A 21,505-nucleotide genomic window follows, 5' to 3' on the forward strand; every position below is an offset into this window, starting at 1 on the left:
TGGTGGACAGGGACCAGCCCTGATCACCTTCCCAAGGCAGTGCTGGAAGCGAAGGGGTTAAACATGTGGCTCTTTGCAGTTACATTTTGCTTCTGGAAAGCTAGATTTTCAAGATACTCATTAAAAGATGAATTCAGCCAGTGTCCTTGAGACAGTTAATGAGATATGCTAATTCAAAATAAATAGGTCTGGTATGAATTCTTGATAAGAAAACATCTGCTTGGATCAGTTGCTCGCTTTTAGGGGAGGTAACTGGGTCTGAAGACAGTGAGATGCGATAAGGATCGTGCAGCCATCTTGAAGGCAACATTTTAAAAGGACTAATCATTTTTTAAGTGGGCCCTGGAAGAAATTTCTTCTGTCTGACTTCTTTCAGAAGTAGAGAGTGAGAACCAGGCTTGTGGCCAGGAAGCCACCAAGAGTAAAAAAGCCTCGATGGCCGTCAGAGCCATCAGGGAGCAACGCCGGACTGGGGCACTGCATTTTTCCCAGACAGCTTTACTATATCTGGCAAAAAGAATGTGTTTTGTTTTGTTTTTTTGTCTGACAGTCACCACTACAAGGAATGACAGTGAGCAGAACCCACATGCACCATGTGGCAGTGTGGGTGGCAAATGGTGCGCTCCTGACCTTGCCAGGTGAAGCAGAATGGCTTCATGATGCAGATGGACACATGGATTTGGGACCCAGAGCTGCTGCAGATTGTATTCTTGGCATTTTTTTTGCCTTCAGTCAGAGCAATGTGTTGTTACACTTCTACGTAGATGTTCCTGCACCATCCTTTACAAAGCAGCAGAATTTTAAAGCAAACTTCTCGAGAAGTTTAGAGATGTTACATATTCAGAGGTTATGGGTACTAGCCTTTCAAAGTTTTCAGATCCAGCCATTTGAATTTTTTGTTTAACTCTATGCACCATATGCTGCTATAGGTTTTAATTGTACAGAACATTCCCAGGCAGTGTCAAAAACCTACTGAATTACTGTATTTAATTCCCTGTACTTAATAATGCAAAATGAGGATTTTCATTGGGTGGTAATCCTGCCCGAAAGGACGGGCCACGGTGTTTGGGGACATGGCAGTGCTCACAGCACCCCATGACCAAAGCTTCAAATCCACTTTACTCCCATTTTTAAGGTAGAGTTTGGCACCTGTGTTTATTTGTGACAATAAAGTGAGAGTTTTATAGCAAACAGTACGCACAGATGTACACTTGGTTAGTTGTGCTTATGGAAGATGATTGCCTCCTTCTCAGTTATTGCTTGCTGCTGCAGACAGCTGCTGGACTTCATGAATAACAAACACAGGTTCTGTTACCCTGAATATTTTGTTCAAATGCTGTAAGTACCAATACACAGTATATGAAATTTAAGTAGAAGTGGCACAAAATATCCTATATAATTAATGAGTCCCAAAACCATAATGCTGGTTTGAAACCCTACGCATCGTGTAAAATGGGAACAAGAAGACACTACATTTACATACGTCTATAAGATTTGGAACCAGGGCCCAATTTCAAATTATTATTACCAGGTATTAACAACCACTTGCCTTTTATTCAAAAAAAAAAAAAATCAGAATAATATCTCCAGCTGGTATAAATCAGTAAAACTTTAAAAGCTTCATCATATGTACCATTTATAGATGTACAGAGACTCCATCCCTATAAATATATCTCACTCATCAACTGCATGTGCTCAAAGGAAAAAAAAAAAAAAAAAACACTTCACACTTTTTTTAAGTTATCAAAGGCTGAACTTTACTGCATAAGGGACAACAAAAGTGTCCTGGTTTCAGGTAGGACAGAGTTAATTTTCCTCCTAGTAGCTGGCAGGGTGCTATGTTTTGGATTAGGATGAGAAGAGCGCTGATAACATGCTGATGTTTTAATTGTTGTAGAGCAGTGCTTACACCAAGCCAAGGACTTTTCAGCTTCTCGCTCTGTCCTGCTAGCAAGCAGGCTGGGGGTGCAGCAGGAGCTGGGAGGGGACAGACCCAGGACAGCTGACCCAAACTGGCCAAAGGGGTATTCCATACCATCTGACGTCATGCTGAACAATATATAGGGGTGGCTAGCCGGGGTGGGGGGGCCGGCTGCTCGGAGATAGGCTGGGCATCGGTCAGCGGGTGGTGAGCAATTGCATTGTGCATCACTTATTTTGTACACATTATTACTATTATTATTATTATTATTATTATTGTTATTCTTTTCCCTGTCTTAATAAACTGTCGTTATCTCAACTCACAGGCTTCACTTCACCCGTTTCTCTCCCCCATCCCGGAGAGGGAGGGGGGAGGGTGAGCGAACGGCTGTGTGGTGTTTGGCTGCCAGCCGGGCTAAACCACGACAAAAAGTCAACTTACATCATGATTACTGACTAACTCAGCACAGAAGGAAAATCCATCCTGCATCCTTCTTTACATCATATAAATAGTTTTCTGTCTTTAATGGGTGGGTTAATAGTCAATCATTGATGTTTACATACTTCGCAATTAGTCTATTTTACAACCTTTAGAGTCACTTGGAGCAATGTTCTTGTCATAATAACTTTTAACTGCTGCAGCCTGAGAAGCAGAGAATGGGGAGATGGTGTGTGAGGGGCCAGGGCAGCTGTGAGATGGTGAAGAAGTGAAGCTGAACATCCTGAAGTGTGAGCAAAATGCCCTCCTCTCCCTTCCGTTCCTAAATGGCCAAGGATTTCCAAACCTCTCCGGGTTGCTCTGCACAGTAATTGTGCTGAACTCAGAAGCCAAGTCAGGGCTTTCCGTGTTATTTCTGGGTGACCGATCCAGAATCGCTAATCCTCGCAGATACCTGTGACATGCGGCTGCTTGCCAAATCCTGCGGGTGTCTGCGATGACATAATAAACTGACATTTTTATGTATGTTTTATGTCTTCTTCTGATGCATCTGGTGGATATGATTTTTCCTTTTTGCCATAATCAGTCAATCAGAGAACAGGTACCTTTCCACGGACAGGAATAACGCACTGACACTGCTTGACTTCAATACATTAAAATTTAAATTACCCTCTAGTCTGCTGTACGAATCATATTAACTGGTCCTAAATACACACAAAAAAAAGGCAGTACAATAAAACTCACAGAATGATAAATCACTGAGCCTCTTCCATATGTCAGAAAAAAAGATTGGATAAAGGGCTCGAGTTTACTTACTGAATGTTTATAAATGCTAAGACTTTTTTTTTTTCCCCTCAGAAAAGCAGTATAATATTCTAAATTAAGAACACATTCCTCCCTGACATTTCATTTGGCAGCTCTAACCACAGCCTGGGTGGAAATCAATTTGTAGCAGCTATGAATTGCTATTTAATTTGGGGGCATGCACACCTTAATTGAGAAAGCGTGTTAGAAGTCGACAAGGCAGAGTCGTATCCAGTAACTTAAGTTTCCTGTGGCAAGCCCACAGTAATCCCAGGATCAACCTGTAGCACTTTTATTTCAGTAATTAAGCACACAGTGCCAGCAGAGACTAATTGTATTCGCAGGGCGAGCTCCCACAGCAGAAAGCTGCGGGGGTACAGGTGTGAGCTCCACTCTGCACCAGCCCCAGAGAGATGTTACAGATTTCATCACTTCCCTGGGTACTGGCATCTCTGAAAGGAGGTGCATGCTTCACTACATAAATGTTATTCTGGTCCCCTTGCCTGGATCCTTCCTATTCTGATCATTTCAGTAAATGTGTATAGAAGATGAAATCATTCTCCAGTGGTTTTGCTTAAGCTTACCTATTTACATAGAGAAAATGGTGACCTCTGTATGTGTAGAAGTTTTATTACAGTTTATTAGCAAATAACTACACAGGGCACCATTCTGTTTGGCTTTTTTTATTTTATTTTATTTTATTTTTTACCTGTTGCCAAGCTGTGATTTCCAAGCCAGGCTCACCTGAAAATATACTATGCAATGTTCCTGGCCTTAAAGACCATCAAAACCTAATTCCACTGAGGTTTTTTGGAAAGTGTTTAAACATCAGCAGCAGTGGCTTTGGTTTTGGGCAGGTACCCCAGAAACTCTCAGGAGATGGCTATGGCTGTGGGATGACCCACAGTAAACAGGTAGCTTCTGATTACCTGTATTTCCACGTACCTCTCTGGATCCTGTTAAATTGTTTGTGTCAGAAGAAAACGAGGCTGATGAATGCAGTCCCAGGACAAACTCTTGGGTTTTGGAATGGGCCAGGCAGTACGACGTGTCAGGTATTTTCCCAAAGGCTCTCCAGTTCAACACCATCTCTCCACTGTCATATTCCTGCTCTTTCATGTGCTCAGCATATTTTCAAGGTATTTGCTGCAAACACATCTTAGACTCATCTTGCTACGTTGAGTTGCTTTATTGTAACCACACTCAGCTCTAGCGCATCACTTTATTAAGGAGCAAAGTAATTATCAGACTTCCCAGTAGAGTTGATGCATAGCCACCCCTCACACATGGCACGCAGCTCAGGATTAAGGGAAAATTGCAAAAAGCTGGCAGGGCAGCGGCCAGATTGGCATCATTAGCACAGTTTAGGTTTTTTTCAAAGTTTGAGTTAACAAACCACAATACAGCAGCACACACACAAAAAAGAAAAGGCTTGTGGCTTGAACCCTGCCAGATGGAATATGGAGACAGCTCAGGAGAACTTGCCAAAAAATGTGTGTGCGTGCACATGTGTGCAGAAACCCTTTATAAAATCAAGCGCTCTCTTGAAATTCCTCCACTTTTAGAAGCTTCAAATCATATGTGCTTTCATTTGCCAACACCAAGAAAAAGTTATCAGCAGATACATTCACATACACATCAGTTCCGTGCAGCTACTTTTACAGACTCTTTCCTGTACATGTAACGCACATTTCTGCTTCTGAGCTGATCCCAGTTTTGACATACGTATTCATAATTGTACTGCCTGACAAGGGCACAGGTAAATGCTTTCATGTCAATATATTAGCTTCGGGCCTTCCAAGTTGGCTAATTGCCTGTTCTCTGTAGTTGGTCAGCTAGTCATAGGACACTGCTTCCATTTTAATTGCATGAATACAACTTTTTAGAATAGCAAAAAAAAAGAAATATTAATTCATTCAAAGAAATACTAGTTTATGAAAGACCAGTAAACTCCTTACACAAATATTGGTGAATTGGGAACCAAACCCTCCAGGTCCTCCTGTGACAGACCCAAACCTCAGCAATCTGAAAACCTGCAGCAATCAGCAAAACTCCGGTGATTCATAGGCAGCTACAGCAGCATACACAAGCTAAGAGGGTCTGAACTTTTGTTTCTTCGTGCCTCCATTGTATTCTCCCATTGTCACAGCCTTCTTACATTGAATACGTGTTAATTAACTTTAATTAAGATAATTGCATCGTCACTATTCTATTCACACTTGCAATGGTATTGAAAAGGTTCAGCTCCTTTAGATTTTTGCTAATGAAGCTAGCTCATGTAATGAGCCAAGTAATATTGCCAGGTTTGGCATCAGGATGTTTTTTTTTGGACAGATTTAGAAAATTGGTCATCTCCTGGAACTGAACAAAGGTGAAAATCTCCATATTTTTCAAAAACTGGGATATACCTAAGTAGATATCTAATACAATGCTGAAAGGGAACACATGGAAAATGTACATTAGAGCAGGTAACAACAGAAACAAATGACAAAAATTACAATAATAATAAAATAGTTTTTCCAAGGGATTATATTTTGACAAGCACCAGTAATAACCTTCAATTTCATTTAGCCATAGATGTGTGAATCAACTATTTTTAACAGGTATAAACCCTGCACAGGCTGTAAGATAAACCCTTGGCTATGAAAATATTTGCTTTAAATGGGCTGGGTGGGCAGGAGGCAGTGCTAGGCTCTCGTTGGACTCTGCTCTTGGTGTCCATTGGAAATCAGTTTGGGCTTCATTGCAGGGAGCATCTTTTGGCCTGTTCTGATGTGCTTTTGCCCCAGAAAATCATACCATAGCTATGTGGTTGTGCTGTAATTGGTACCCCAACAACTGAAGTACGAAAGGGAACATTTAGAGCTCGCTGTATTGGCTCAGGATTACCAGCTAGCAAAAGTATCCCCGGCTGTTGGGTTGGAGCAGTCTGGGAGCTGCAGAAAAGAGCCTTAGCAAGAACCATTCCCCTTTAGTCCATAAATAATTATATACAAACCTCCTAATGACTTCCATTCCTGTTTATGTTATTAAGTGGTGCAGTGTTACAAAAGGGGTCCTGTACCGTGCTGCAGTTCTGCTCGGTGCTTACTCAGTGCTTATCCCTCTCACACTCTCAGATATGGATTAAGCAGAACCACGGATGTTTCTGCAGAGCACAGCTTCAGCAAAACCAGCAGTGAATTAATCACTGCAGCAATGTAACGTAGCTTGGCACAACTGTATTATACCATTGCATTCTTGTACTAGAGTTAAGGCCCATCAGCAATTTCATTACCAAGTCATATTTTTGGCTGTTTGTAACTTTTACAAAAATAATAAAAGCATTTATAGTGGAGGCTTAATCTTTACAGTATCTTTTTTTTTTCCCCTGGCTGGGAAATGTAATGATGTATATTCTATGTGGGCATGTCAGTACAAGTCGTTTCTTCATCTACATAAAAAACTGCTGACTTCTGATCCTTATATTTTCCTGTTATTTATTGCCATTCTTAAATATATTCTAATAAAGCTGCAATTTATTGCAAAACTTTCACGGTGACCCAGTAGTATTAACACAAAATCACGTTATACAGGAACTCAGTAAAGCTGGGAACTCAGAGTGCATTTTTGTCTGGGATAGAGGCGATATTAAGCTGATGATTATTGATGAAGACTTTCCATTGACTTCACAGATGAGGTATGTAACGTAGCAGCCTTAAGCATCATTAAGGAAAGTTTTGTCGTGCCAATAAATAAGAAGGATCTCATCCCTCTGCACAAAAAAAATGCAATGTAAATCCAGAGTAATCATGGGAAGAGCTTTGAAGCTTTTAGCATCTAAGTTGATTAAGAGCCCTGCTTTCCGTTTGCTTTCTATACAAAATAATTGTTATTACCTATTATGTGTTATGGGACAAATTCTGTGATGAATTGCAAGCCTAGAAATCCGAAAATAATGTAACGAATCTTGGTGGACTGCTTTTGACTCACTCCGGTTTAACTGGGAGCAGTTTGGCCTCTCTGCCTTGAAGATTTAGGAGTACAAGGTATTTTTCATGTGCCACTTGAGATTACAAAACTCAAATCAATTCACAACTTGTGCACCATGACAAAATCCAGCTATATATTGTTTTCTAAACAAAGGAGCGCTTTTAAAGGTAGCAATTACAGGTAATTGAATCTCTAATGGTGATATGTAGGTCGATTATAAAGCCCTTCCCTAAGAACTAAGCAGAAACACATAGAATAGCTTGCTTTTTATTTATTTTCTAACATCTTTATTTATTCTGAGATTTCTACACCTGCTGAAGCTGACTCCATAATGGCTTATTCTAATGCAACACTGATGGGAAAGTTTATTAATGGTTACTTAATTACAGAGTGCCCCAAAGTTCATTATTAATGTAAGAAACTAGGATAATTAGATTAAATGTTAAATACTGAATTTATGCTTCACAGTATCTAAACACGCAAAATCTGCTCAAAGCCAGAAACTCTTCATAGCACAAGTTCAGCACATTTCTATGAGAATATTTGTTACCGAAGCAACTTCCAAGCCTAGGTCACCTCCTTCAATGAGTTTCATTAGCTGGCACAGCTTTAGCTGCAGCCTGCTCTCAGATCTCTATATAAAGACCCTTCCAAAGAGGAGACTTTTCAACAACAATAAACACAGCAGCAGGTTAGCAAGAGAAAATCTGCAGCAACATCAGTTTGTGCTAAAGCATCCATTCTGATTAGTTGCTGGCCAGGAGCCCCAAGCTATTTTTCCATTTTAGCAAAGCTTTTTCAATTAATATTCTTTCTATCATTACTGTACAAACAAGGGCAAGTATCTCATCGGTTTAGTCCTCAGACTTCTGTCACCAGGTTTATCATGGAAAGTTTAGCACGGCTCTGGTGTTAGGCTTTTTTACAGCTGCTCCTCTTCATCACAGCATACAGCTGGCTGGACTCCAGCAGGTGAACGAGAGGGAGCTGAGACCTGCCTGGTGTCAGCACAGCTGATGCTTGAAGAAAAAGTATAATTTAACAACATTCTCCACTGTCTATTAAACACTTGATGCTCTATGATCCTGGCAGAGCGTGCTTGTTTCCCATACACCCAGTGAGGCTGGGGTATTTTCCCCAGAAAATCTGGGGAACCTGTCCTCAAAGTGAAAACATTTTGTTCTGTTGTGAGGACTCCCTATATGCCTCCTTACCAGTCTCCCAACTCCAACATGAAAGTGCTCATGAAAGTGTTTTTTCTCATAGTTTTAAGCATTTTCCCTGCCATATTCTTACCCCCATGGCAGGATATTTTTACCCCCATGGATATTTTACCATGGATGGCATCCTCCATGGGCACATGGAAGTTACCCATGCTGGAGGTGCACAGCTAACCACACCAATCGTGAGGCTGTGCTTTCAAACACAACCTGAGCAGGCAGTCCCCATCTGGGAGTCCCCATCAAGCCATACAGTAAGGCAAGAGTATGGGCAGGAGCAAACTGTTGATATTTACTCTTGGACATTTTCAGCAGCTTGCCTGAGGACCCTGGAAGAAGCCATCTTCATCAGCACCACCAAAGAGGTCCCTGAATACTGCCGCAGAGCCCTGGGGATGGTCTGACCACGTGCACCAGCCTCGAGGGAAGCCCTGGACGGAGCTTCCTGCTCCCACCGCCTCCCCGTGCAGGAGCCCCTCCAGCCACAACACCCACGGTGGTCGGGCAGAGCCCCAGAAGCAGCTAACAGGGAGCAGTCCTGCCAGTCTCACCAGACCTGTGTTCTGTCCCAAACTGGGGTCTGGAGGGGCCAAAGTAACAACAGCCTCAGGCAGTTTCACTGGAGCTCAGCACTCTCAGCCCACCTGGCACTCAGGGTGTCACAGAATGGCTCAGGTTGGAAGGGACCTCAAAGATCATCTGGTTCCAACCCACTGCCATGGGCAGGGACACCTCCCACTAGATCAGGTTGCCCAGGGCCCCATCCAACCTGGTCACAGCCTCACTGGGCAGCCTGTCCAGTGCCTCACCACCCTTGGAGTGAAAAATTTCCTCCTAATATCTCATCTAAATCTCCCCTCTTTTAGTCCTGTTTGATTTTCTGTAGCAAAAATAAATAAATAAATAAATAAAATAAAAACAATAAAAGTATTTACATCATTTTGAAAGCATGTTTAAGAAAATCGCTAAAACTGTTTGCCCAGATCAGAAAAATGTCACCTTGACAGCAGTTGCACATAGAGACAACTTCCATATTACTGTTACTGAATAAACCCACATGAATGCCACAGTAAGGTTGCAGGAAACAATCACAGCTTAATGTTGGCAAGCGGGGCTATCCTGTCATTTTGCGGAGGATGAAAATCTATACGAGTATATTTTGTCTCGGGAAAGGATGAACAGGCACCCGCTGTGTTGGCAGCCCTTTACATATTCTGGACTACTTTTTACCTGCGTAACTAATGCAGACCCTAATTCCCAGTGCGCTCAGATTTTCATCAAAGCAGTGAGTGCCTTATGCTAGTGAGCAGCATGTAGCAGTCAGGCAAATGTCCTAATAGGAAAAATGCAAGTTCTTTGTCTGTGCTGGAGAAACTTCATTTCCCATACCTTATAAATGGTTCCTTTACTTTATTCATGCCCAGAGGTAGAAATAGTTTTAATACACCATAACTAAAAATCTCTCCTCACTCTGAAAATGCTTCATATATATATATATATATATATGATACAGCTCCCATCCAAATAACACTGTTTACTGGCATGAATGAATGAATTCCCTTTTGAACCCATTTATTATTTTTTGTCAGCACAGTAACGCCCTGTGGCAATCACATCTGCAATTTCATTACCTTTTGGGGAGAACAGCCCCTCCTTGTAAAAACTGTTGCCTAATGTTTTCATTGGGAAATTTATTTCTCCAGCTAGAGTTCTCCTAAATTCTCTACTTTACAGACAGCAAACAATTCGTTACTCACAATTCACTTCCATAATTCTGTTGGCTCCTGTTACATCCTACCTGCAGCCATCCCTTTGCCATTTCAGAAAGCTCTAGTCCAGTCAGGGTTTACTACAAGCAGATACTGTTTCATATTTATGGTCATACTTGTGGCCTTCTCGCTGTCTTTTCTAGGTCTCCTACAGCCTTATGGAGATAGGGTAAGCAGGATTACATGCAGTATACATATTTATCACTGATTTATCCAGTAATATAATACATGTTTTGTTCTCTTAGTCTCAGAAACAGCAATCAAATTATTCTACATTAGGAAGAAATTACTGTGATCTTGTAGAGTTTCTTTGTCCCCTTCCTCCCCCCCCCCCCCCCCCCTTTTTTTAATCCACAACTATAGGTATAGGTTTGATTATCAGATTCATCAGATGAGGAAGAGGAGCTGAGGTCCTGATGAGGAGGTCAGAAAATCATTTATGCCTATGGTGTGCAAGAAAACAAAGCTCTTCTGGTTTGTACTTCTTCAAGTCCATGTAATCTAAGACTCAACCAGCATGCTAAACAAATCCCCACAGGGAAAAGTCCCTTCCATCCCTGTAAGGAAATCTTTGGCTTTACCATAAAATGCCTGCAGGGTTGCACTCTGCATTGCTTGTGCTGTGCTCGAGGGAAGGCAGTTATGCATCAGTTTTCAGTACTGTCGATATGACATTTTTCATCACTACACATCTATTTATAAATAAAACAATTAATCCAGTCTCGCAAAGACTTGAACAAAAAGTAACTCTAAGCATTGAAGCAGACCTATTAGCAAGACGTAATGCTACACATCTACCATGACCACGAGGTCCCTGCAACCAGCTACCAGGATGCAGCTACCCAACTGGCCCGATTCCCTTCTTGTTGGAGTTGTCAGCCATTAGGGGGAAAATACATATACATATACACATATACATATACGCACACACATTTGCACACGCACATATAGAAATATATTAATAATAATTTTTTTAAAAATCTAATGGATGAGGATTAGGACCTTACAGGTGGTGAAGAACTCACTGTCAGGATGTCAGCCCTGAGAGCACTCTATCACCTATAAGTATTCCTGCCTGGATAGTTTCTTTCAGAACATTAAATGGTTTTCACAGTCCACGCTATTCTGGATTTGTGACCTCCCAGGGAGCAGGCAGACACACATACTTCTCAGTTAGCCATTGCTTTCACAGGATCCAGCAATAATCGTCTTCACCAGGGAGCACACCAGGAACAGAACAGCAGTCTGCCCAGAGGAGCCACCACAAGGACAGGCTACCCACGTCCCTAAAGAGCTTGGGGAAGGGCAGAGCACAGACCTCACCTTCCTCTCAGCTGTAATAAGTCAAGGTAAATGTGAACATATACACAAATTCATTTAGTCACATGTAAGTCATTAATTCATGCATAAAAGCACTGTAGTATATTAATTCAAATCGACAGTGTCAAGGCCGGTGTCAATACCCCCTACTTCTCTTTCTGAAGGGAAAGTATCAGAGCTGGTACATTTGATTTCAAATTCTATCTACAGAACTGTATGGATTTCAGATAGCTGTGTTTTAAAACCTCAGAAAAATACTCCTTGCACTTGTTTGTCATTCTCGAACAAAATATGATTTGAATGAGAGAAGATATGAAACCTGCCAACTAATATATTTATTGTTATAGAGAGGAAATGATAAAGATAGACATTATGAGGAGATAATACATGGTAGGCATTATAAACAGAGAGAATTATAGAGAAGAGATATTGAACTCACTATTTGATGGGAAGGGGGGAACGGCATATACATGTCAGAGATCTTTTGTTAACCCCTCAGGAAACGTAGCTCTATGCTGCCCCGCCAAGCAGCAGTAACAGCAACACATGGACCCAAGTTCTTTACGAGGGTTTCATAGTTCATTAATAATACCACAGGACTCGAAAGGGATGTTTTTCCAGTGCAAGAGGAGAAGAGTTCCCTCGCAGCGCTCCATCCCAGCGCATCTCCTATGCATCATTTTACGTTGACTTCTTCCCTCTCGCACCTCGGGAGTAACCAAGCAAAAGTGGATTTTCACACTGCCTCACAAGAGGGAGATAATCATGATTAAATTCCTCACTCTCCCAGCTCTATTTTTTTTTTCACATAGTTTTTCTAATAATTGGATCAGCTGAGAATTGGAGCTTTCTTCCCCCTCTCATTTCTAGTAACCAGAATCACATTCACTTTTTTTTTTTTTTTTTTTCCTTTCTCCCCAGAATTAATCCCCTGGAGATGGGAAAGGTTTTCTGTTGTGGTTTTCGCTTCCATGTAAGATTTGAACAATCACTGGTGAGTTAGCTTTGACAGGTGTTAAAATATCTTGGAGCAGGCTGAACATTCATATTGATTAACTAATACATGGGCAGAGTTTTTTAGAACTGATTGTTTTTCCCTAAGCATTTTAGAAGGAAGTGGAGAAAACATGCTGCATTATCAAATTCTTTCTAATCCATTTTCATGTACTATACTCCGTGTTCATCTAGTTTAACTACTAAGCTGTCAAAGACCAGAAAACAGTGAACAATGTAGTTATGTGCTTATTCAGAAGACTGAATCCCTCCATTGCAACTGTTTATTCATAATATAATTAGGCAGAAATAACAGCTTATGTAAAACTTAATAAATTCCTGGGAAGGTCCTAACTGATTAATATTTTTCTACCAGCCTGTCTGATAGAAATGCCCTTTCAAAATGGAAAACTTTCAAGTTTGCAATTATTGGTGTCCCTTTGCCTCATTGCTATGGCTAAATAGTATTAGTAAATACAAGCCAAAAAGATTTATGTGGTAATCCAGATACATGACTTGCTGTGTTTTATACCTCAATTGTGACGTGGTTTTCAGTGAAAATGCTCAGTGTATGAGGGGTGCAAGATGAGACCCCTTTAGGAGATAAAGCTGAAAGCTTCAACAGTGCCTTAAATTCACAGATGCCAACAATTTAGCAGGGTCTGATCCTACTATTGAAGTACTCATCATGGTTTAAAAAGATGAGACTTCATCTTAGGAGTGGTGAAGGAAGTGCTTGTTTTGATCATTAAAGTGAATTTTAAATGGTTCAGTGCAGAGATAGTCCATAGCCAACCTCTCAGTTTGGACTCCAATGTGCAGGAAAAAAACTAAGATATTTTGATCCATTTTGCTCATACCAGTGGTAAATTTCTCCAAAGACAAAAATTCTAGGATTTCAGGGCCATGCAGGAATAATGTTAACAAAGCCACCTCCTTCAAAAGATGCTGTATACTCTTTTCTAAGCAAGTACATCCTCTCCTCTTATATGCCAGCACCTGTCTGTAACGTAAAAGCCAATTCCTATTTGAATTGCTAATACCAAATATATATGTATTGCACGGCATAAAAACCAGAGTTATCACTAGACAAAACATCTGTCAGGAGGGTTTGTTTTATTTTTAATATTCTTCATGCCTGCATCTAAAGGTGCCCACCAGCCAGTGCAAGGTCTTCTCTGACAAACTCTGGGGCAAACAAACAGACCTGTTTTATCTGCGTTTCACTTCCAGCATGGCCCTCACTAGATGGTGGGAAATGTTCCTTTTCTCAAGGAGAGATGACCTTTTCCGTGCTGCATGAAACTCGTTCTGACAAGCAGAGGTGAAGGCTTTTCCTTCCATCGAAAGGTAGAACAGAAACAGTGAATTTTACGGTACTACGCATAACTAATACCTATTTTACCTCGTTCTCAGCACATCTTACAGAGCAACTCTTTTCTTAGCTTCACAACTAACAAATCCAAAGCTTTTTCCTGTCTTTCATATATTTCCCTTTAATGCTAGTACTGAGTTCCTATTACACTCTAAGGACATCTTCTAACTCAAATTAGAAGTTTACGCTCTCAAGTCGTGTGTGTATTGAAGTAAACAGTTCTTAAAGATTAATTATTAATTTTTAACTCAGGAACATTAAAAAGTAATGAGAGGCTTCTCTGGGCCACCCTTCTGTGGTGTGGTTTCAGACTGCTTCTAAACTTGGTTTGGGTTATTTGGGTTTTCCTCTTCTCAGGACTAATCCAAACAAAACACGTCAATGCACTTACACAAGCCATACAGATAAATGTTTTCACTGAGGCATGTATGGATGTATGACTGTTACACTACAGTCAGTGCAGCAAAGCACCAACTGGCCTTTTTATTTTAGTTTTTCTCTCTAATTTTATGCCTTAAATCATTAAATAATTAAACAACGAGCTACTCACTCTTTACGGCTGCTCACAACAGCAACTTTTAGGACAGAAGGCAGGCAGCAGTAAGGACTCCTGGAGGGACTTGTGTTTCACTTGTACATGAAAGCGAAGAGGAAAATTCTGGCCTTATTTAGGCTAATTTAAGCCTTGAAAAATATCCCTGATTTCAATCCTATGCCTCTGGATTTACATTGCCATAACAGATTTTAAAAGTCTCATTTCCCTTTTTTACTACCAAGCAGGCTAACACTGGAGCTAGCATGAACTCACTTCTGGGTTTCAGAGCTCTATGAAACAGAAACCTAGACCAAAGCCATAAAAGAGTTAACAATTCACAAGGATAAAAAGATAATTCAGTGGGTTTTGGAACCACACAAACATTTTTATTTTTTTAATTTGTATTTTTAAAAACAAACTTCACTTTGGAATAGCAAAGACTTTTATTATCTGTAATGCATAATAAAGTCATATCAAGTAAAAAGGGTGAGACAATGTCAGAAGAAGCCCTGTGTTTTTATTTCCCTACATATTCCGTACATTTAGTTTTTCCAGATAAGCATTAAATTGATATACTTCTTTCCAGAAATCCGTCACTTATTTTTACATTAGTTGAAGTTACGATGCTCTTAGCACAATTTGTGGTAATTTTGTTAATATTAAGCTTTACTGCATTACCCTGTAGGTCTTTTGTCAAGTGTGAAGAGCCATTTGCACAATTTAATCTCGAATTTTCAGATATAGAATATAAATATATTTTCCTCTTTGAAATACAAGGAAATGATATAAGAAAAAAAAAAAAAAAAGCTAAATCTACTCAGGCTTTGGCCAAGATCCTTATTTAACCCCAATCTACAAATAGATAACTGTACAAAGTGCCCTGGCCTCTGCAGGGGGACATGGGGCAGCAGGAATCCTGCAGTCTGGAGCACCTCCAGCAGCAGCAAGGAGAGGGACGGCTCCCACTTTAACTGAAATTTAGAACAGCCAAATCTTTGAGAACCTTTTCATCTCCTGACTCACTTTCCAAGACACATCTGAGCCGCCTACCTCTGTTGGGATGATCAGGAGCCCCCCGTCCAGGTGGAGGTACAAACAAGGCTCCAGGGATGCCTGCAGCGTTGGGCTGTTTGCTCACAGCATGCTTCAGGAGCTCCCGGGCCCGTGGCTTAAAACTGCAAACCACAAGGACATTTTCAGTGAAGTCCTGTTATGAGAATAAGAGGTGCTGAAGCAGACCAGTAATTCATACCTTACTGAGCTGATGGCTATCCAGATCTTTTACTACAGATATTTTTCTTACAAAGAACAATTAGATTGATGAAATTTATTTCTAGCTTTTAAAAAATGTTCATTCTTCCAAATGATCATCTAAGTCTACCTTTGCACATTTTACTATTAGGAAAATGACTGTGATCCTTTTACTTGGAGAAACTGAAATGCTCAAATAGCTGCCTTTGGCTAATGGCCTTGGCATTTGGTGAATGGCTGTGGGTTATGAGACATGTCCAGCAAAGCAGTGTCTGCAACTCACATTTTCATGTTTGTACTCCCCTGAAGGTATCTCAGTTTCCCAATTGGTTCCAAGTTTGACAATGACCATAAATATCCTTCCCCTGTTTGTACATTTACCTCTCCGGGAAAGGAGTTGGGAAGCAGGTCTGGGATATTTAGGTGGATGGGAAAGAGTGTGTGCACATCCAGCTGTCTCTGTACAAGAGAGAGATGGAGAGAAACAGTATTATAAAGTCACTAAAAATCTTCCAGTGAGTGATTCAAAGGCGAGATTACAAATAGTACAAGATTCTGGAAGTCCCTACAGCACTCTCTGTATTTTAAGTTGGAAGTTTTTCTTAATAGGAAAGTCTGAAAATGTTTCCCTCTGCTTTATATTCATGTGCATCCCTGTTTGTCCCCAGACAAATTTGTCTTCAGTCAGATCATCATAACCCTTTGCCACGTAGATGACAACTCCCTGCTTCACAACACTGCAAGTAAAGATTGCCTGATCTTAAGGGAAAAGAAAATACCTGATTTTTTTCCTATCAACAGTTTATTTATTTCAGGCTCATAATATCACCTTTTTTTTTCTTCTTCTTCTTAATTCTGGTCTTTCATCCTTTATCCTGATCATCCTCTTTAACTCTGACTGCGCTGGTGCCTCAGACAAATCACTTGCACTGGAGAGTTGGTGTCCAGGGCCCTTGGCTTCTCTTCACCAATAGATGTTATTGTCTTGTAACTGCGCATTATCAGAAGGCCGGTTTGCACTAGACTGTCCTGATATTTCACCATTAAAAAAAAAAAAAAGAAAAAGGAAAAGAAAAACACAACAGACAGGTTATTACCCACAGCCAGGGCTTTCTGCTCCCTGCACTATTTTGTTGATGCTCATTCTGTATTTCTATACATTCCCCCTGAGCAATGAACTGGAAAATAAAACTGAAGCTATTATTCCTCCCTATAAAAATCTCACATGCTGCGCACTCATCCGGCTTTCATAACTCTCCTTTGGTTTTCCTACGTCGTGTGATTGGGCACAAGAAAACAGCTCAATTATCTATTGGACATGGGCACTAATGAGGCCCAGTGCACTCGGAGCTAATTGGAAGAAGAAGCCCAAAGCTTTAACGACTGCAGCCTTAATATAGCTAATAACCAGCATGGCAGCAGGATTAGCCCGTGCCACTCTTTCGATGCTTCCCATTTTGCCCATTCTGGCACGTAAATTCTTCCTTATTGTTACCTGGGGCCGGCTGCGCTGCTAATGAATGGGGTTTCTCTGGGTTGGATGTTCAGAAAAGCAGCGGGCTGCTCTGTGCAAGCCCCAGACACCGAAATGACCTTCCCTTCTGAGCACAACATCCGCTCCGTCTGAGGGATGTGTGCTCAGAAAGGCTGGTAAGCAACTTGCTCGGCTGTGATGCTCCAAATTGTCCGAGTCACACGGAGCTCCTGGAATAATTGTGGCTACGTCCCGCTTGATTTTTCTTGTAGCTCTCGGGGCGATGCAATTAGTGGCAATACGAACATTAATTGACCTAACCTCTGAATCAGAAAGGCATCCCCACAGAAGGGCTGAGAGTGACAGCCCTGGAGGAAAATTTCTGTCATTTCTAGTTTGTGTTTCCACAAGCAGGTGAGGAAATGAATGGAAATTGGGCTGTGGCACCAAGAGTAGAGGTCCCATTAACAAGCCCTGGGGAAATACTTTCTAGGGCCATTAGTAAGTGTGCTTTATGTGGCAAGCAGGCTGCTGCTCTGGCGAATGGATGCTTTTCATGCAGAGTCAGGAGGATCCTTTGTTTACTCTCTGCCAGGCTGTGTGCCATTCCCAGCCGTGCTTTAATGCCCTCTGAAACACAGCTAGCAACAATTCTGCTCCCCAGGAACAGGCCTGTTCCCTCGCTGAGGCATGGTGGCTCTTGTTTATCAGGGACAAAATGGTGCTAATAATATATGGGGTTTCTAAAAGATGGCATTTCTGGCAAAAAGTTTACAGCTTAACCCGGAAAGAAGAAAGGAGAAAACTTGCAAACAAAACCACCTGTCATTCTCTTCAACCTGTTCGTATTCCATGTAACCTACGAAATACGAGCAATCAGAAAATAGCCAAATATAAAGGCAAAGAGCTGAGCAAAACCAAGGTGAAGGTATGACAGTGCCAAACAATCCCACACCTGGGAAAGAGACAGAACAGGGGAAATTGTGTTTGCTCGGAAGCGGACACAACTGCTGGCACCGAGCACAGTGCAAGGACCTGAGGTCTGCTTGTGTGCTCCAGCCTCCGACCCGCAGCCAGGGGCAGCTCCAGGCCCCAAAACCCAGGATCCTGTCACTGTGGGGAACAAGTTGTCATCATCAACCATTGATACAGCTTGTAACAACCCCCTTAAACATATATATATGTGCAGCTGTGGGGCTTCAGGGTGTATGTGCATCACACACACACAAAAACCTCTGTGTTTTATCTGAAATATGTATTAGTGCAGCATGGGGCTTAAACTTCCCACAGCTATCTACAGCTGCGAACTTTCAGATCTTGTCTAAAGGGATCCTATCTTACCATTACTCAACATCTGATGCGGTAGAGCTGAGATAGCTGAAAATCAGGTGAGGAAGGTGGCTGGACAAGCTCTCTTCAAAGAAAGAGACCTCTCTTCAAGGTCATTGGGCTTGCAAACCAAAGTGGCCAGCACACAAATCAGCACATGCAGGGCTGAAAGGAGCTTAGTCAGCTCTGTCTGCCATTCTTTATGATGGTTTTAAGTGTCTGAACACACTCTTTTGCTGTCACACTGACGACACGGGGAATTTTTCAGGTCTAATATCTGTCCTGTCTCGTAATCAGGCAATTTGGAGGACTGGATGTTCCCAGCACCACCATCCAGATGGGTTAATGGGGGCTTAGCAGTGGGAGCTTCAAATAAAGCCCTGTGTGACCATTTGTGCCTTGCTCTGAATGCGTGGCAGGCAGCAGAGGTCTGGGGGCAATGTGCTATGGCCCCAGCGCAGAGTGTGGGCTCCTGCCTGCCCAGGAGAGTTCAGGGGGGCCTCTGCAAGTCCTTGCTCACTGCCTACCCCTGCTCACTTCACCATTGGGTAATGGTATTTCCTTCCCTCTGCCACATGCACAGTGCCACCATGATGCTGACAGAGCCCAGAGGAAGGGGCAGCAAGAGATGGGCACAAGCTTCTCCATCCCAGCAGAGCAAGGAAGAGGAGGCATTGGGGCTGGGGCACTGGGGAGGCACTCGGAGCAGATGCTTTTTCCTCACCAGCTCTGCCACTGCTCTGTCCTTCCCCACAGAAGGTGCCTTTGCCACCCGTAACTGCCCTTTCCACTGCATGACAGCTTTTGGCACCTCCTTTAGCCTGCTAATTTAAGAGCCTGGGTCCGTCTCATTGGGTACTAACAACAAGTTGTAGTTAAGTGACATTTTCTATGCTATATTAAACTCTTTCAGTCAAAAAATATCTCATTGAAAAATCAGGAAAGAAGTCCCCAGGGCTATCATTATCCATCTGCTTTCCTAGCAACTTCAGGCAACCGCGAGGAATTTTAAAATAAATCTATATAGGATGCCTCCTTCTCTCATGCCCTTCATGTCGCGCACTATCTTCCACGTCACCCTCAGAGAACACGAGGATCGCAGCCCCCAGCCAGTGAGCAGTGTCCCCAGCCAGCAATGGGAGCAGCAAGCTCCTGGGGTCTCGGGTGCCCTTTGTCTATGTCCGTGCCTGCGCCGAGCTGCTCCTCACCGCCCTACAGAGCTCTTACCATGCGGAAGGCACTTAACGTTTTGGGCAGGCAGATGAGAAAAAAGCTGCCAGCTGATGCACAGTTAAACACAGACAAACAGAAACTAGTTCGGTTTCCCCAATGATTCGTTTTGGGAGGGGCAGTGTGAGGATTTGGGTTTTTCCAGCATCAGGATGGATTTTAACACGACCACAACATGCTTTTTGTAGATAAAAGCAGTGCAGGATTTCAGTTCCATTCACACAAGAGTGCTTGTAGCACCCAATGCTGCTCTGGAGGAGGTTGCAAGGCTGGGGAGGGAGCAAGTTAACAGGTTTTACAGAGGTTAAGAACAGAGTAAGTTATCCAAACAGCCACAGCATCTTCCTCCACTGACTATGTAGGCATCCCCTTAAGGCAGCCAACTGAAGCTGGGCAGCAGCGATACTCTCCCCTTGCAGAGCAGAAGGTTTGCAGGAAGAAACTCAAAGGACCGAAGCAACCAGAACTGGGTCACCAACAGCTGAGCACAAAACTGCTGAGCCTGAACATGCCCCCGGTTGTTCAGTGCTGGGCACAATGGAGTCCGGATGCTAAATTCAATTCTTTAGACAATAAAGACAACAGCAGCTACAATCCCCCAAAGTTTCTTTCAGCTTTCAACGTTATCCACTTATATGTTTCAAAAGCAAAAAGGAACTGTGCCCCATTTCCTATTATGCTCCATGGCTACACGTGCTCGCTCACCTCCCAGCAGCAGACCTTCGGCGATCCTGCTTAGGGCAGCGGGGGATCATTAATCTTTGCTTCTCGGTTACTTAGCTTCAGGTCAAAACTAAAGTCAAGACAGAGAATTACTTGCACAAATACTCAAGTACATCAAAATTCAGATTTGAACAGCATTCACTTGATATTATCACACTAACAGTTTTACCATCTAACTCCAAACACAAGTGAGAATAAAGTTATAAATAGATGCTTAAATGCTCCTATCAGCTGAGGCTAATCAGAAGTCATGGAAGAGAGAGAAGTCATTGCCTTTTGGCTCAGGATACAAAAGCTTTCCAGTTAATTGAAAGATCACTCAATTTTTACATAGCTTCCCTACCTCTCCACTGCAGCCTCCGAGGTGGGGCAGCAATGAAATCAGAGCACACCAAACCACTAAACTTTCCTTGCACAACTTTCTGGGTTTAATTGCAGCCTATAAAAGCATTGGAGTTGCTGCCACCTATAGACAAATGTTAAACACAAACATGCATTTCTTGGGAAAATGGAAGTGCAATCTGACAGCAAATAGATCCTGAATATCCTCATGTACATTAAGTGAGCACAGACCCCACCATTCTTGACACTGGGCTTTGTGCTAATAACCCGTAGGTGCTCACTGAGCTCTGTTTAACATTTATGTCACAAACCAGAATCGGCTGAAAACATCCAACACCTCGCGCTGGTCCTTGTGTTGTCAGAGCTAATGGAAAAGAAAAACCAGATTTCAGTAACATACTGGTTACTCTGCTCAGCGGGTTTAATCCATGATGAAAATGAATTACGGTGTTTTAGCTCTCTCAAATAACCAAGTATGGATTAACCTTTGATTTAGACTTCAAGATGCACAAATCTTGTTGTGCAGGACTTAGCAGGACAACGTAAGATTTTCTGATTGACTCACAATAGTCATGCATAGATTATCTAAAAGTACATTACAAGCTCTTAGGAAAAGAGATTTTCAACTAATGTCCTAGAATAATGAAAGAGTCCTTTCCTTTCTTCTTGCATGTTACACCTGTGTCAGCCAAACAAGTGCAGAATGCAGCCATTTGCCAGAGGTAATAAATACAATTCTCAATATTATTGCAAGACAACACCAGGATAAAATTCATTGTTATTTCCACTGCTGTTATTTCTATAATACA

Source organism: Cygnus atratus, chromosome 13 (genome assembly GCF_013377495.2).
Source record: "Cygnus atratus isolate AKBS03 ecotype Queensland, Australia chromosome 13, CAtr_DNAZoo_HiC_assembly, whole genome shotgun sequence".
In the NCBI taxonomy this organism is placed as follows: Eukaryota; Metazoa; Chordata; class Aves; order Anseriformes; family Anatidae; genus Cygnus; species Cygnus atratus.